General features: G+C 41.7%; 1 protein-coding gene across 1 annotated transcript in view; it reads left to right on the top strand.

Moving 5' to 3' along the window:
* The first annotated feature begins 6,263 nt into the window (after positions 1-6,263).
* The window catches only part of HJV (hemojuvelin BMP co-receptor), a 40,778-nt gene continuing 29,823 nt past the window's right edge, over positions 6,264-17,218 (top strand). The window contains exon 1 of the mRNA XM_075193590.1: positions 6,264-6,648. The gene's annotated coding sequence lies outside the window, so the exon portion shown is untranslated. The remainder of the gene's footprint in view (positions 6,649-17,218) is intronic.

Raw genomic sequence — 17,218 nt, 5'->3', positions numbered from 1 at the left:
CTTAGCGATGAACAATGGGACAGAATACATACTTGGATTTCCATCTGCTCCATCAGTTAAAGAAAATTCTTATAAAATCCTTGCAGGATGGTACCTGTCCCTGCCCGCCTCCATGCCATGTGTTTACACCTCAGACACATGCTGGCGGCAATGTGACCAGCGGAGAAACTTTATACACATATGGTGGACGTGCCCAGTACAGTCTTCCTTCTGGGCTGATATCTGTTCCCTCATCGCAGACGTCACTGGGCTCACCCTCGCTTTGACACCTGTTACTCTTCTCCTGTGTGCACCCATTTTGATAAAACCACTGACAAAATGATTTTGCAAATCTCCTAAACGGCGAAGTTCCAGTTACCTCGCAATTTGAAAAAAAAGCAGTCGTCCCTCACGCCGGGAAATAGTCAACCGCATCTGGTTTGTGTCCCGTATGGAATATATCACTAGTCTACAGAACAACAAAGCAGCTTCCTTTCATTAAATCTGGGGTGGTTGGTACTCACACCATGCGACCCCACTACCCGCCATGCCGTAAAACTCTCCCTTTCTTTACTCAATACCTCATAGCCCCAGACCCCCCTCCCCTCACCCCATGGCAGCGTCACACCTGGTTCAACGCAAGGTATGCGTCCCATACCGGTTCCCTTCTTTATCAGACTATTGTACTAACCTGATATGCCACCTCAGGTGACGTACCTGCTAAGCTGTGCCGTTTTGCTTCAAATATGTCTTCCGCACCTTGACATTTTTTTTTATTTTTTTTTTACAAGATGAGGAATCATTATGAAAGTTTTCCTCTCAGATTGGTTTGATGTTGCTGGCACCGGAAAGGAGAAATCCATAAAGATATCAGGTTTGTTCTCGGCCCTTATGGTGATTGATCAGCCACAGAATTAAAAACAAACTGCCAACTTGTAAGTGTGCGCCCATTATGATGTCACCAATTTAATGCAACCGTGCCATTTTGCCTTCAGCCCTGCTACACTATATAGCCTCTGGCGGTGTGCCACCCATATACTGGCAGCATGATGCGCCCAGTATTTTAGGTTCCTCCTGAGCAGCTCTAGATCTGCTCATGGGTGGGGCTGGACCTGCCCACAGGGGGAAGCAAAACACGCCCCCAAATGACTCATACATGGTATGGGACGCCTTCTAAGGACCAATATGCAATTCAGAGAGTATATATGATACAGGCAGCTTTCAAGTGATAAATAAACAATAAGGAGAGCATCTTATTGCCCAGAGAGCAGTTTAGTGACTAACATATAATATAGATAGCATTTTAGTAACAACTATAAAATATATGGTACAGTTGTCCTTCTACTGACCAATATACAATACAGAAAACATAGTGACCAACGTACAACAGATAAAGCATTTTAATGTTTCCTATACAATGAAATATATCATTCTAGTGGGCTTTTAAGTACAGAGAACATTCAGATAACCACAGGGGGTTTCATGTGTAGGACCCCCACGGTTTTATAAATAGTCTCTCCGGCTGATTGGACATCTGCCACGGTTTGTCCTATTACCTGCATTGTATGTCAATGTGCTTATGTCACAAATACGGTTAGATGAAAGCGTTCTGGCGAGAGTGGATTGTTAGTACAAGGAAAATGACTCTTTAGTCAGAGTTCACGAAGAAAAGGTCATGTTTTGAAACTGGTGGGGGTGGGGGTATTGTGTATTGCTGAAAAAAAAATGACAAAGGTTGAATTCACAAAATTAAAATTGGAAACATAACACTTTTACCCGACTAAAGACAGCTAGCTTTATAAAGGCGCTAGGAATGTTTTGTCCTGTTTGGCTGTATTTACTATATAAGCTAATTAGGGACATCTCCTTTTAACTTTTTCTGTCACTTGGTCTATCAGTCACCTGTTTGTCCGAATAACGGGGTTAGTGTAAGGCTAGGTAGACACTGAAAAGTTTTCCGAACGACGTGCTATCTCAAACGATTGTACCTACGACTGAAGGTCCGATCAGTCTGACGATTCATGCACACACACTAACACGATTTACCTTTAGATCTGTGCTCTTCATCTGGTCCTTCATCTGGTCCTCTAGTCTTCAGAGAAGGACAGCACAATATTCATTAATTTGTTCTTGTCACACTGATTAAAACCACCTTGTTATAGCTATCCACATGTCCTAACGAATTTCGTTAGCTTCTGTTACTCTGAAACGAAACATTCTGTCTCTGAACGAACAAAATGAATTATTCCTTCTACAGCGCTCTCTACATTTATTCACTGGGACATTCATTGCCGGCATCGGCTGAAAAGAACACGACTCTGTAAACTCTATGGAGATCGTGAGCACTCACCACATGAGCCAACAATCAACTATTTGGAACCACTTTTGACCATCGTGTCACTATACACACTAACCCAGCTTCTGACCAAACGGTCATATGTTGGTTGATGTGCCCAATTATTAGACGAAAATGCTCCAGTGTGTACCCAGCCTTAGATAGAGACATTGAGCATTTGGCGTACACAATTATTTATTTAGGACATATTCACTCAATAGTACGGATGCAGCGTCAAAACTAAAAACAGCCCATGCTGTATATAGGGGCATGTTAAAGGCTATAAGATGGCATGATGGGGGTGAAGAGTGGCATTAAAGAGCTGTTATGCTGGACATTTGAGAACCATAAAAAAAGACTGCAGCTCAGTGATAATATCGTACATACAGACTTGGGGCCTGATTCATTAGTGATCTTATCTTGTGCAAAGGTTAAGATGCTTATTTTTAAGAAGAAACAGGGAGATAAGAGTGAAGTTAAGATGGATTTTCATCTTAACTTAAGAAATTCTTCACTTACGCAGTGGATTTTGCTTCTTATCTCCCTTTTCTGAGCATGCACAGAGTGGATTTGCTTAAGATAAGCAAAAAACGGCAGATAAGATCACTAATGAATCAGGCCCATGATCCGCAAGTTCCTCCAACAGCCACTGTGAGGAGCACTGCTACACAATTAATGCAGAGAGTAACACTGGGTTCATTGCAGGGATAGACAGCAGGACATTTTTATTGTAATTTAGCATATTTTACGCACAGTTTTCCAAACTAAGGAATAATCCTGGATTCAGCAAACTGCACCCCAATAGATCCCAGACTTCTATGGTTTAATCGGTCAATCTTTTTTCTTCTTTTTAATTTTTTAATGGTCCATGATCCATTATGTTTCAGGCTCGTTTGCCTCCAAAATTATGTAGCATCACACAGCCAAAACATGCCCTAAATGCAGTGCTATTGTTTAATCAAATTAACAGAATTTTTTATTCAGCTTCAGGTCAGTTCCCACTCTATGTCCTCATATCTCAACATTCTACCACTATTATCACATTTCAGCCTCAGGTCAGTTCGCATTCTATGTCCTCAGCTCTAAACATTCTAAGACTATTATCACATTTCAGCTTCTGGTCAGGTTCCTTTTTATGTCCTCATATCTCAACATTCTACCACTATTATCACATTTCAGCCTCAAGTCAGGTTGCACTCTATGTCCTCATATCTCAACATTCTACCACTATTATCACATTTCAGCCTCAAGTCAGGTTGCACTCTATGTCCTCATATCTCAACATTCTACCACTATTATCACATTTCAGCCTCAAGTCAGTTCGCACTCTATGTCCTCATATCTCAACATTCTACCACTATTATCACATTTTAGCCTCAGGTCAGTTTACACTCTATGTTCTCGGCTCTAAACATTCTAAGACTATTATCACATTTCAGCTTCTGGTCAGGTTCCTTTTTATGTCCTCATATCTCAACATTCTACCACTATTATCACATTTCAGCCTCAAGTCAGGTTGCACTCTATGTCCTCATATCTCAACATTCTACCACTATTATCACATTTCAGCCTCAAGTCAGGTTGCACTCTATGTCCTCATATCTCAACATTCTACCACTATTATCACATTTCAGCCTCAAGTCAGTTCGCACTTTATGTCCTCATATCTCAACATTCTACCACTATTATCACATTTTAGCCTCAGGTCAGTTTGCACTCTATGTCCTCATATCTCAACATTCTACCACTATTATCACATTTCAGCCTCAGGTCAGGTTGCACTCTATGTCCTCATATCTCAACATTCTACCACTATTATCACATTTCAGCCTCAGGTCAGGTTGCACTCTATGTCCTCATATCTCAACATTCTACCACTATTATCACATTTCAGCCTCAGGTCAGGTTGCACTCTTTGTCCTCATATCTCAACATTCTACCACTATTATCACATTTCAGCCTCAGGTCAGGTTGCACTCTATGTCCTCATATCTCAACATTCTACCACTATTATCACATTTCAGCCTCAGGTCAGTTCGCACTCTATGTCCTCGGCTCTAAACATTCTAAGACTATTATCACATTTCAGACTCAGGTCAGTTTACACTCTATGTCCTCGGCTCTAAACATTCTAAGACTATTATCACATTTCAGCTTCTGGTCAGGTTCCTTTTTATGTCCTCATATCTCAACATTCTACCACTATTATCACATTTCAGCCTCAAGTCAGGTTGCACTCTATGTCCTCATATCTCAACATTCTACCACTATTATCACATTTCAGCCTCAAGTCAGGTTGCACTCTATGTCCTCATATCTCAACATTCTACCACTATTATCACATTTCAGCCTCAGGTCAGTTCGTACTCTATGTCCTTGGCTCTAAACATTCTAAGACTATTATCACATTTCAGCCTCAGGTCAGTTCACACTCTATGTCCTCGGCTCTAAACATTCTACCACTATTATCACATTTCAGCTTCAGGTCAGGTTGCACTCTATGTCCTCATATCTCAACATTCTACCACTATTATCACATTGCAGCCTCAGGTAGCAACTCTTACCTGGGTCTTCTCCGAAGCTTTCCCTCTAAATCTGTGGGTGTCCAGCAAAGCGTCCTCTTTCCTTTCACTTTACTACACAGGATGTTTTAATAATGACATTGTAAGTCACTCCTTTAAGGGAACAAGGCGCTGTAAGCTTCTTTTTTCTCTCTGACAGTCCAGCCCAGTCTCATGCAAAACCTGGGACTGATATGGAGGAGTGCTAGACTTTTGCAAGGTGTAAGTGACGCTTGTATATATGTTAGCGCAATCCCTGCTTGCAACTTTTTTTTTTTAAATAAAAAGTTTTTACACTTCCGTGCTTTTATTTAAGAGTACACTTTCCGAGTCTGCAAGCTTCCATGCTCCTCTGACCTGATTAAACTTTGCCCTTCAAAACTTCATAGTTATTGTAGCTCCCTTACAAAATGTTTTATTAAGAGTCGAATGCACTGTCCCAGTTATGACAGCGACAGGGAGAAGTTTACTAAAGTGCGGTTTAGTAGGGGGTTTGCAAACCACCACACATCAGATGCAGCGTCATTTATCATCCTGCGGTTGGGAGAGTGAGAACTGAAACCACATCTAATGTGTGGTAGTTTGCCAACTCCTAAACCGCATGCGGTTGATGCCAAACCGAATGGTACAAGCTGGATGTGAAGCATTCCGGTTTAATCCTCCACATGCCCTAAAAGCCCAAACTACTCAAAATGTGGATAAGCGGAGGGGGCCAGGGCGAAAAATGATCAGGCCCCCGCACCTAGGGCCTGATTCATAAGTGATCTTATCTTGTGCAAAAGTTAAGATGCTTATTTTTAAGAAGAAACGGGGAGATAAGAGTGAAGTTAAGATGGATTTTTATCTTAACTTAAGAAATTCTTCACTTACGCAGTGTATTTTGCGTCTTATCTCCCTTCTCTGAGCATGCACAGAGTGGATTTGCTTAAGATAAGCAAAAAACGGCAAATGTGGTTTGATACCGGGTGGTTTTTATTGGTGTGATTTTATGTGCATATTTAAAGATATAAATGGATTATTTTTCATTTGGAAAGGCCGAATTTTACAAGGACCGGTGCTGGAACATTTTTTTCTTCTTATATTACATTGTATTGTTAGATTTACCATGACGTGAGAATGTTTATAGCCGTTTGGTGGAACACGCATGGTTAAAAATGCGCATATTTAAAGAAACGTGCGCGTGTTTATGCGCCTAGAGTTGTGCTTTCCCTGACTGCAAAACTGTTGAGCTCTTTGCATCATCCCTCTGCAGAAATGTCATAAGTACGGCGTTCGTCCAAGCTACAGGAAGACTTGACATGTTGAGCATGCTGCTTCTACTACATCTGTTTGAATCTTTTTTTAGACCCCTCTAGTTTCTCCCCCTTCTCTCTCACACACACACACACCCTATGCTCCTTCCATCCAGCTAGAAACATATGGACCGAGCTCGCAAGCAGTAAGGAGGCCATACACAGTTGTTCAAGCTAAAAGCAGGTGCCAAAGTCTATTGATTTATCTCCCCCCCCCCCCCCCCCCTGGTATCTCCGGAGTCCTGCTGAGAAAATCTGCACCCACTCTCTAAAAGGTGGTGTTAGAGGAGAGGGTACAGAGTTAGGGGAAAGAGAGTTGGCTCGTGTGATATACTAAGTCTTTCGCTGAGATGGTTGAATCTTGGTGAAGTTCCTGGGTCAAGTGGCACGTTTAATGCATCCATTCACCTGCATCCGTACCGTGCTGCTAAATCCTCCGCCGCCATGGGCGAATGAAGCTCACGTGACCAGCTGAGTGCAGGTAAGATTTTGCTACACGTCTGTAAATATTATTTTCCAACATTTGTCATTATGCGCAGGATGTCTGCCTCTGCAACTTGCCAAAAATCCAAAACAATATTTGGTTTACGTGCACTGAGATCTCCAACAGAAAGCCGTTTGTTTATTTTAATAGGATAGGCCTATGACCAACAGCATTGTAGTTAAAATGACTAAATCAGACCCTGTGTAAATCCGAGTTAGCAGCTGACTTTCTAGAAACTTTAAATTATCTTTTACATTTGAATCGGTGAGGAATATTATGAATGTGATCCAAACACCCACCTACCTAATCTTAAAGGGAAAAAAATAAAATAATTAAGAAAATATAGAAAAGGCTTCTATTCCCAATGTGCTGGGACTTGTAGTTCCCCAGCTGTTCGACGCCTACTGGTTCTTCAACCCTGATGCTTACAATATTGCTGAGGCAAAGAAGAGTATTCTTAGTTCGTGAACTACAGGATTGTACAGTTTTTATTATGAGCTGCCTTTTGAATCAATGAAGAATATTATGAATGTTATGAAGAGATTGACTAAGGAAAACCGTCCCGTGAAATCATGTTTTATTTCATTTTAATTTGAAACAGATTAGCAAACTTTCCTGCCGCAATACACAAGTTCACTTTTTTTTTTTCTAACCTTAAAAATGTTTTGTCTTTAAAATACGTTACCAAGGCTTTCCATCGAGTAATTTTTTATAACTCAATTCTATAGAATTCTATCGCAATTAAATATCTTGGCTTTCAGCTTTAGACTGGCACCGATATTTTGTTTTTCCAAGATGCAAAATAGAGCCAACAAATCTCACAAAATAGCTATGACAGAAGGGTCGTTTCTCTGAATGTATATAGTTTTCTCATAAGAGACAATGTAAAGTGTGACCAAGAATTCTTGCAGGAACTTCATATTTCGGGAAAACTTCCTTTGAAGCTGGCAAAAAAATTATTGTTGCGGCAAGTTTGTCCATTTTGCGCCATCGCTAAAACTATTGTTGTTGTGTAAACGTGCATTGTATTGATAAAGTTTGATAGTCCTGTATAAGGTTTAGAAAAACTCCAGCATGCTGGGAATTGTAGTTTAGCAACAGCTGAGAAGACCCTACCTCATTAATGGCGCTTTATTCGCTTAATCCCTTCACCTATGTTCTTTTCCTTTGCACCCTAAACTCATTATTCTTTAAATATATAAATTAGCTTCAGCTCAGATGTCAGATGTGTATTTTTGTAGTGTGGGCTACCCCAGCTGCTCCTGAAACCACAGCGAAAGGCCAATCCCAGAGTCATCCCTTACACTGGTGGCCTCTTTACGGAACGCTACAGATTACGAGCCAACGTTGGCTAAACCAGCTGAGACAATGTTTGAATGCCCTTTATGGGATTAATGTCTTTGTATTATTTTTTTTTTTATAAATGATGCAGCATAGTTTTATATCCCGTGGCCATGTTAATTGATTACGGGTTGTTTTTTTCTGCTGTCCATTGGAGGAATTGCTAAGTGTCCTGACACGACAGCTGTCTGTCCACGTTGCAGGAGATTGACGGAACAGCATTCTGGGAAGTGATAGAGGGGGGAGGAGGGTCAGAAGTTTTGAGTGATATAAAGTTCACTACAGGAGAGGTGACAAATTCAGCTACACCAGTCTTGTGCTCAAAATATTGCACTGACTTGTAAAGGGGAGGAGGCATTTTGGAGTTAATGGAACGAGACACCTGGGGTCGTAAAACTCTGTATCAGGGAACTGTTACCCCTGATGTGATCATAATGCAATTCTGTTGTATTTCACCAACTTTTAATGAATGGTAACTTACACAATGGAGTTTGTATGTTCTTCCCGTGTTTGCGTGGGTTTCCTCCGGGTGCTCCGGTTTCCTCCCACACTCCAAAAACATACTGGCTGCCAACAAATTGACCTTAGTCTGTGTGTCTATTTTTCTGTCTGTCTCTGTCTGTCTTTCTGTCTGTGTGCATATTAGGGAATTTAGACTGTAAACCCCAATGGGGCAGGGACTGATGTGAGTGAGTTCTCTGTACAGCGCTGCAGAATTAGTGGCGCTATATAAATAAATGGTGATAATAATAATAATAATAATAATAATAATAATAATAATAAAAAGTACCTAGATTTTTTTTAGCATTTGGAACAAAGGAAGTGGTAACGTGCGTATGTCTATACATACAGAATAAGTATACAGAAAATAAGAATGTACTGGGAATTACAATTAGTAAGTAGAACAACATATCTTGCTGTTGTCTATTTATATATCAGACTAGATACTGGAAATTGCATTAAGTATACAGAACAGAAGAAACAGTACTCGTAGGGGGAGATTCAATTAGACGTGAGGTGTCTCCGGGACGCTTAGCACATTGCCGGTAGTTACGGTAGGAATCTATGCTTCTTGTCCCTCGCACCTTTATGGGGCACTAGGACAAATAAGCGGAGATTTCTGACCAATCTCCGCCGCGAAGTGTCTTGCAGACGTGCCGCAGACACCTGGTGGCGGTCATTCCTACCGTAATTGCCATTGACTCTCCCCCTTAGACATGAGCGAAGTCGCTGTCAAAATTTCGCACACGCTGAGTTTAGCGGTAGGGCAGGTCGTTGTGAAGTTCCGACAATCCAATCTTTCCCTTTCACGTTTGTTTCTCCATCATCATCATCATTTATTTATATAGCGCCACTAATTCCGCAGCGCTGTACAGAGAACTCATTCACATCAGTCCCTGCCTCATTGGAGCTTACAGTCTAAATTCCCTGACACACACACACACACACATACATACAGACTAGGGTCAATTTGATAGCAGCCAATTAACCAACCAGTATGTTTTTGGAGTGTAGGAGGAAACCGGAGGACTCGGAGAAAACCCATGCAAACACGGGGAGAACATACAAACTCCACACAGATAATGGTTGGTTGGGAATCGAACTCATGACCCCAGCGCTGTGAGGCAGAAGTGCTAACCACTTAGCCACCGTGCTTACGCAGGATGACATTTTGCACCATTTGTAGTCTATGAATAGCGCTGCGGGGACAACCGGAAACACTAAGGACAAATTCTGCAAAATGTGTAAGAAATTTTGATATTCAGAACAAGACGGATATTTCAGAGAGCGGTTTTACAGATGCGGCAGGATCTCTAGATAATGAAGTCAACTGGAGATCAGCTCAAGGACGTAACCCTGGAGCATTCCTACAGTATATATAGTAATATATAATAATCAATATAAGAGAAACTGTTAGCATATGTTTATAGGGAAAGTCCAACATCAGATGTCTTGTACATGCTCTGCAGGTCTAAATACATTAAACCTGTTTTTAGCAGCTGTCTAGCAATGTTTTTGTGTGATTGGTGTTTAATTTCCCTGCTCTGCGATCCAGTACTGCTCTGTTGTGGTCTCTTCAGTGTTATCCACAGAGCAGCTTTGTGCAGTAACACAGAGCCCCAAATACAATCTGTGTTTAGATAAAGACATGGCTGAAAAGCACAGGAGGAACCTACAAAGTAAAATATTTGTATTTAGTAAAGGTTGCAGGCGGGTATGTACAAGTCAATATATAAAAGTCCGCGGAATGCCCATTTAGGTAGCACTTTTAGCTACTATGGTCAATTCAGTGACTAGAGTTGAACACTGGTATGATAAGCAAGCAGGGTGTATACAGACGCTTCCTGACCACAATCATTAGTCAGAGCAGCACATAAACTAATTTTTGCTCGCTGTAATCTGTAACAGACACATGCGGTCAGTATTAAAACTATTGGCAAGGGAGAGAGCACTAACTCAGACTAATACAAGAGCCTGCATTTCTAAGATGCATTTCTGAGAGTTATATTGTGGAAGGAGCAGGGCTCCTAGCAGCACAGAGTATATTAGGAGATGAGTGACGTGTTAGTGAGAACAGGGCTGCATGTGACAGGGGTGGTGACATGATGTGAGGAGAGGAATGGAGGCAGCAGGAAGCCACAGACTGAGAGTTATATAGTGGAAGGAGCAGGGTCTCCAGCAGCACAGAGTATATCAGAAGACAAGTGACGTGTTAGTGAGGACAGGGCTGTATGTGACAGGGGCAGTGACATGATGTGTGGAGGGAAATGGAGGCAGCAGGAAGCCACAGACTGAGAGTCCTCTTTAATTGATTCTCTCTTCACTCACCAGCAATTCATTCTTTCCTCTACCGATGAATTCATTGAAAGTCAATCTTTCGGCAAACATAATGTAGAGTGTAGACCACATCATTCCTAAAAGACTCGATGGGCCTCAGAATAACTCTGTCCTGGGAAAAGTACAAATGGGGGTCAGATATCTGGAGCAACTGGGAAACCAACAAGATAGTCATTATTAATAACGGGACCTCTAGTGCAACAGACTCCAGAGGCTTAAATGGCTATTTGAGAGAAGCCTAGGGAAAGATCCTGTCAGAATAGAAGATTCTACTTGAGCTTTCAGCTGATGAATAGTTTTGATGAACCACCGACCATCGGTGGTCTACTAGAGCTGGTAAAAAAAAACACTTGGACCTTAATAGTATTCATGTTAGGCCTTTATGTATAGAATCTGTAAAATAAAAAACCGAGGTCTTAAGCTGGGTACACACTACAGAATTTTCCTCCAACTTTTTATGCTGATCGATTTTACATGCGATCGATGGTCCGATCGCTCGGTCCATGGACTGCATACATACTAGCCTTGTTTTATATGATAAAGGGAAGAGCGGACGTCCCTTTAGCGACTTTTTACAGCCATGTTGTCGCGAGCAATGATTGCAATTTCGTACACACTGAAGCAACATTTGCCCCCCAGGTCGAGGAAGTATCGAAGGATTGTCGTGGATCGGTCGGAAGTTTATACACACTACACAACGGAAACGAGATTGGAACGAAAATATTTAACGGTACAACCAACGAAATGAGGCGATAATCCTCCATTTGGGCAGACTTTCGACCATCGTGTCACTGCACACACTGACCCGACTTTTGAACGAGCGGTCGTATGTCGTCTGGTTGAGCCGATTATTGGACGAAAACCCTGTAGTGTGTACCTAGCTTAACAGAATGATTAAAAATGTTGCCATACTTTGCAATACTTGGAAAAGGTAGTAGGTATGTTCTCATCGAATGACTTTCTGAGCGTGGCTTTACTTCTGCATTTTTACCTCTTTCAATACAGTACAGCTAGCGAGAGAAAAAGCGAAAACTTTCTCCTCCAACATGGTAGGATGACAAAAAGCCGTGCATGGTCTTAAAGAATTTTCCTGAGTTAGGTTCTGGATTTGAAGGCCTGGAAGGAAAATACAAACATAGTCATTGTCCTAAATGATGGTACACTCTTTTGTAATTGCGATTAAAGTTTATTTATGAGAGTCTGCACAAGCTACGTTATATCTGTAGATAATCGGTTTGAGCTGATATGAAAAGCAGCGTACGCACCACGGTGATGAACATTGCCTCGATCTTTGAAATACACAGCTAAAATATCCTTGCATTGCATTGCAATATGACTTGGCCTAGCGCACTGACTCTGAACCTGTTCAACAGCTGTTTACAGCCCTGATACGAGCAGATTAGTAATGCATTTCATAGCCTGCTCCCCAGAGCTCACCTGATATGTACAACAAGGCTTCCCCCCTTCTCCTCGGCACCTGGTGGAAGTTACCACATGGGAGAGTGTGTTGGCCTGCTTATAGGTTCTGTGTGCCTGTGTCTGTAAAGTTTACTAAATCAAATTCGTCATCTGTCCAGTGCAGGAATTCTACAGGACACCTCACTTCACTACATGTGTGCACCATTGACAGACAACATGTGAGGGGACATCATTTCATATTTACAATTCCCACCTGACAGAACATGAACATTAACGGGAGGTGAACATAGAAATCTGACCTTTTTATAGGCGTACTAGTTAAAATTCACAAGACTACAACGCTGCATAGGTTCCCCTAAATTATTGGCAAAATGTTATCATCTAAGTTTTCCATTAAAACCATACTTGCCAACTCTCCCGGAATGTCCGGGAGACTCCTGAAATCCAGGTCGGTCTCCCAGACTTCCGGGAGACCAGGCAAGTCTCCCGCATCCTGCAGTTCCCTGGCCAAAATGACACGATTCGAGGTGAATCTCGTCATTTTGGTCCCGCCCCTGGGGGCAAAACGGCATTTTTTGCTGCAAGGGGTGGGGCCAAAATGACGCGATTGACTGTGCCCCGCCCTCTAGTCACGCCCCTCTCCCAGACTGCACTGCCTGAAAGTAGGCAAATATGATTAAAACATCCTCTAAATGGGGCTGGATGATAAATTTTAGCAAAGGGGGGGGGGGGGGGGGGGGGCAATACTTGATTCAGCAGCCTATAAATATGCAGATGACCCAGCCCAGGGTAGTACACTATGGGAGGTGCCCCCTGATCAGTCAGCCCCTGTCTACGAGGATAACTTCAGTCTTCGGTGGTCCCCATCTCACAATGCATATTATTGTCTTTGTTAAGTCAACAGCATTAAACTGAGTTCAAATAAATCCGTATTCCACATATTGACATCCCGTGGAAGCCATTTTGTGTCTGTTAGGTACAAAAGAGAAAGTTGGGGAGGGGAGGCGTAGAAGGGGAGGAAAAGAAGTAAAAACATGATGAAGGCCTCTCGTGTTAACTCAGGTATCATTAATATTAGAATTGGCAGTTCTCCAATCAATAGTCTTATTTCGTCATGTGAAAGCAGGTTTTAATTTGTAACTTGACCGTTCCAGAGACTGTCCCAAACCATAAAGACGTGCTCTTTATGTAAGGCTGCTTCTAGCCAGTCCATTTTGAAAATGTAGAATAACTTCTGCTTGAACACTGACATAGACCATGGTGTTGTTGAACAATGCATTTTTTTGGTCAACTGCGGTATAATGGCGAGAAGCTTTTAGCTACATTTTGTCACAGGGACACCTAAGAGAGCCCAATCTGCGCACAGGGGTGCACAATTTAACAATTATGAGGTCGTATGATCTCCAGCCTGAAGCCAGAATGTTGTTTTTTTTAATCGCAGGACAGTCCCATAGACTGTTATATAGTGAGGCCGGTACGTTTTTGCACTATTACATTAAGCTGTGTCTGATATAACAATGGCTTGACAACTAGATGGGGAGAGTTATTCTCTGTACAAAATTCTCTCTATGTTAGTTCCAATCTACTGATAAAGGAAATTCATTCATTCTGATCGGCTGATCCCAATCGGCCCCGCCCCCTTTGATTGGCGTCTTGCCAATTTAAAAGGTTGTCCCAATAACCTCCCCTTCCCCCTGGTTCCGCCACTAGCTTGTGAGGAAGACAACGTTTATTTGAAGCTAGGGTCAGACAGCATTCTGAGTAATGTGACTGTCCTTCTGTTTCCCATCTAATGAATGGACATGAAGCTTGGCCTTCCCCCACTGAAAATCCGCATTTTGCGTCAAGGGGAAAAATAATGAATGAAAATCATTCAAACTCCATTTATTTCTAGCTCTATGCCAGACCGACCAAGAATAACTTCTACAAACTAGCTGTATTTAAGCTGCCTTTAAGCTGTACAAGGACAAAATGGCTGACGGGTAACAAGATGGCGTCACCTAAGCAAAATCACATTTCTCACTGGCATCCACAATGGATTCTCTGATGCTCCCATTGGTCTTTCTCCTTTGTGTCAATAAAGAAAGTGAACTAGAACCAGATGTGGCATACATTTGTGTTCTATAGACATATTAGCATATAGGTCTTGTCTGTTAATCTGTTAATTGGTTTTGGGTTTTTTTGCCATTCCAAATAAATTGCCTGAAAGCAGCATTTTTTCTCATCTCATGATTGGGAGTGTTTGTAGTGACATAAATGATTAAAACAAAAAAAATCACCCCCCCCCCCCCTACGACATATCCACCAGTTCCTTGTGTCTGGGTCCCCTGTAGAATAAAAGCTTTTAAGTATTGATCACAGCTATAAAGTTTACAAATGGAGTCCAAGGCATGAAAATAACACATTTTTATAGATCTGTTTAGACTAAACCTGACTGAGTCACACATTTTAAACACCTGAATGAGTAAGTTTTCTCCTGGACTAAACCATGTTACAATGCAAGGGGTGCAAATTAGTTTATTATTTTGCACCTAAGATAAATACTGGCTGTTTTTTCATGTAACACACACATACTTGATAGCTTTATTTTAACACTGAAAATTAAAGTTGATCTAGGACATGCCGTATCCCAACTATAAATCTGTCCCCACTTTTTAAATTTATCACCCCCTCCAATGCAACATGGTTTTGCAAAGGTGCAAATTTGCTCCTTTTTTTGCTTTGCTCTCCTTAATGACTCAGGCCCCTAATGTATACTTTTATGCACCCACGCCAAGCCCCCATTCTCTCAATTTTGCACATCACATAAGGGTTAGACAAGAGCTTTAGTTTCCCACCAAGTATAATTTGATTTTTGTGCACTGTGCTTGCTCAGAAAGTGAACGAACACAGCTTAAACTATTCAGACCTGTGACTTTTTGGCGCTTACGACTCCTTATGCCTGAAGAGGTGTGATGGGGGGAGGGAAAGGTGTTTTAATGTAGCCTAAGTACAGTAAGGTCGTGTTTGTGCAATTGTGTATGCATTCAGACTGGGACATAGAAGTATATTTGCTAAACTGCAGGTTTGCAAAAGTGGAGATGTTGCCTATAGCAACCAATCAGATTCTAGCTGTCATTTTGAAGAATGTGCTAAGTAAATGAAAGCTAGAATCTGATTGGTTGCTATAGGCAACATCTCCACTTTTTCAAACCCACAGTTTAGTAAATATACCCTTAGTGTAAAATATGGCTATTTGTGGGTGGTCAGGCACAGGTGTAAGTAGGGAATTATGATAATGACAAATACCCGAATTAACGAAACGTTTGTACTTAGTGACTCTTTGGTAGTCACCAGATTAGGATTTGCCAAACGTGTTTAAGCGAAGCTAAGAAAAAAAATGTTAATCTTTTGCAAGCATGTAGGGAAGTTGTCCCTTTGTATTAGCTAGGATATTCCAGTTTAAATGATGCTTCATAGCAAATTAAAGGTTTTTGTACAAGTTGGACGAAAGTGTCTGAGCGGTGTGTCGTACGCATTTGCTAGTCATTCAGCCCTGAATGTATATTCAACTCTATATGCAGCGTACATACGCATACACTTGCGTACAACTTTTTCAATCTCAAGTCACGCTTACACCTCCTCTCGCCCTGTACCCTTTAAACGCCCCTTCAATGTCACGTACACCCGCTGCCTGCATGCGAGGGGCATTCATTGGCAGGGTACACCTCCCGCAGTCCTGGATCCAGGACAAGGGTCATTAACTGTGGGGGCAGTGGGATAGTCCCCCCAAATCCGGACTGTCCTGATTAAATGGTAATTACATTTAATAGTAATTACATTGTGCCACAGACCTCACATTTTTGTGCCCTGTCACCCAAATCTAAAATGAATATACAGGTTTGTAGGGGTGGGACCTAGAGGACAAATCAGATGTCATTGTGCCTGATGCAGACAGCAGTCCCGTACTCTCCTTCCCACATAAGCTATTTCTACTACAGCATGCCAGGTGCATGTTTTAATTGGCCCTGTCAGGAACGGCATCTAAATTTAGCGTGTTAGTTGCCTTGACAAAATAAACATAAGCTCGAGGGCTGCAGGTTTTACTTTTGGGTGAGGGTCTTACCAGGACGGTTAATTTTTATAGCTAGGCCGTTGTACAACAACAAAATTTGTACCTAGTTCAAATTTATTAGAATTTACCAACCAATATATGTGTAATCAACCTTATGTCTTGGCTGGACAACTCCACCTACTGTTCAGTGATGTCACTATTTCCTGGCGAGTTGATAGGCTGCATTTTCATGGATATTGGCCCAGCCCACAAAATGGCTGCCTTCTCTGGGTGTAGGTGACAGAAATACTTTAAAATGCAAATTATTAATTATGAGATAAAATCTTGTAACATTCATACACCTAAACATACCTAGTGAGTTTTCCTCTCACATATCATATACAAACTATAGTATATTCAGGTCTGACAAGTTTTTAAAACTTTTTTACATATCTGTTACCCAGGAGTCTGTCATACCATACAATGTGTATTCTAGGTTTAGTGATCGTCCAATAATGTTTTGCAGCGTTGTGTTCTTCAAGGACGCGAGAAAATTAACTTTACGTTGCAAAATGTGATTTGTAGCTATCTTTATTATTTTAGACACATATTTACCCACTTCTCAATGAAAAAAAAAAATGGCACACACATAGACATGCCCCCGACCTACTTTGGCCACGCCTTTCTATCGTCCAGACTCCCAAGAACCGCCCAGTCCTGACGTAAACCAGCTTTCTTATTCCTCGTTCTTGCAATCACGCACAAGGTCCACTGTCATAGACAAACCGAGGAAGGGGGGTTCCTAGTGCCTGGAAACCCCCCTCCAAGCCTGGGGCACTGTATAATTGAGGTGGCTGGACCCTGCCTCCGCTTCACACGGCTCTGCTTGAAAAGGGAGAGCTAAGTGCACCTAACAGTAGGGCACACAGCATTGCC

The sequence above is a fragment of the Mixophyes fleayi genome, chromosome 12, assembly GCF_038048845.1.
Source record: "Mixophyes fleayi isolate aMixFle1 chromosome 12, aMixFle1.hap1, whole genome shotgun sequence".
NCBI classification, from domain to species: domain Eukaryota; kingdom Metazoa; phylum Chordata; class Amphibia; order Anura; family Limnodynastidae; genus Mixophyes; species Mixophyes fleayi.
Note: the sequence above shows the minus strand (reverse complement) of the source record. Positions and strands in the feature narration are given on the sequence as shown.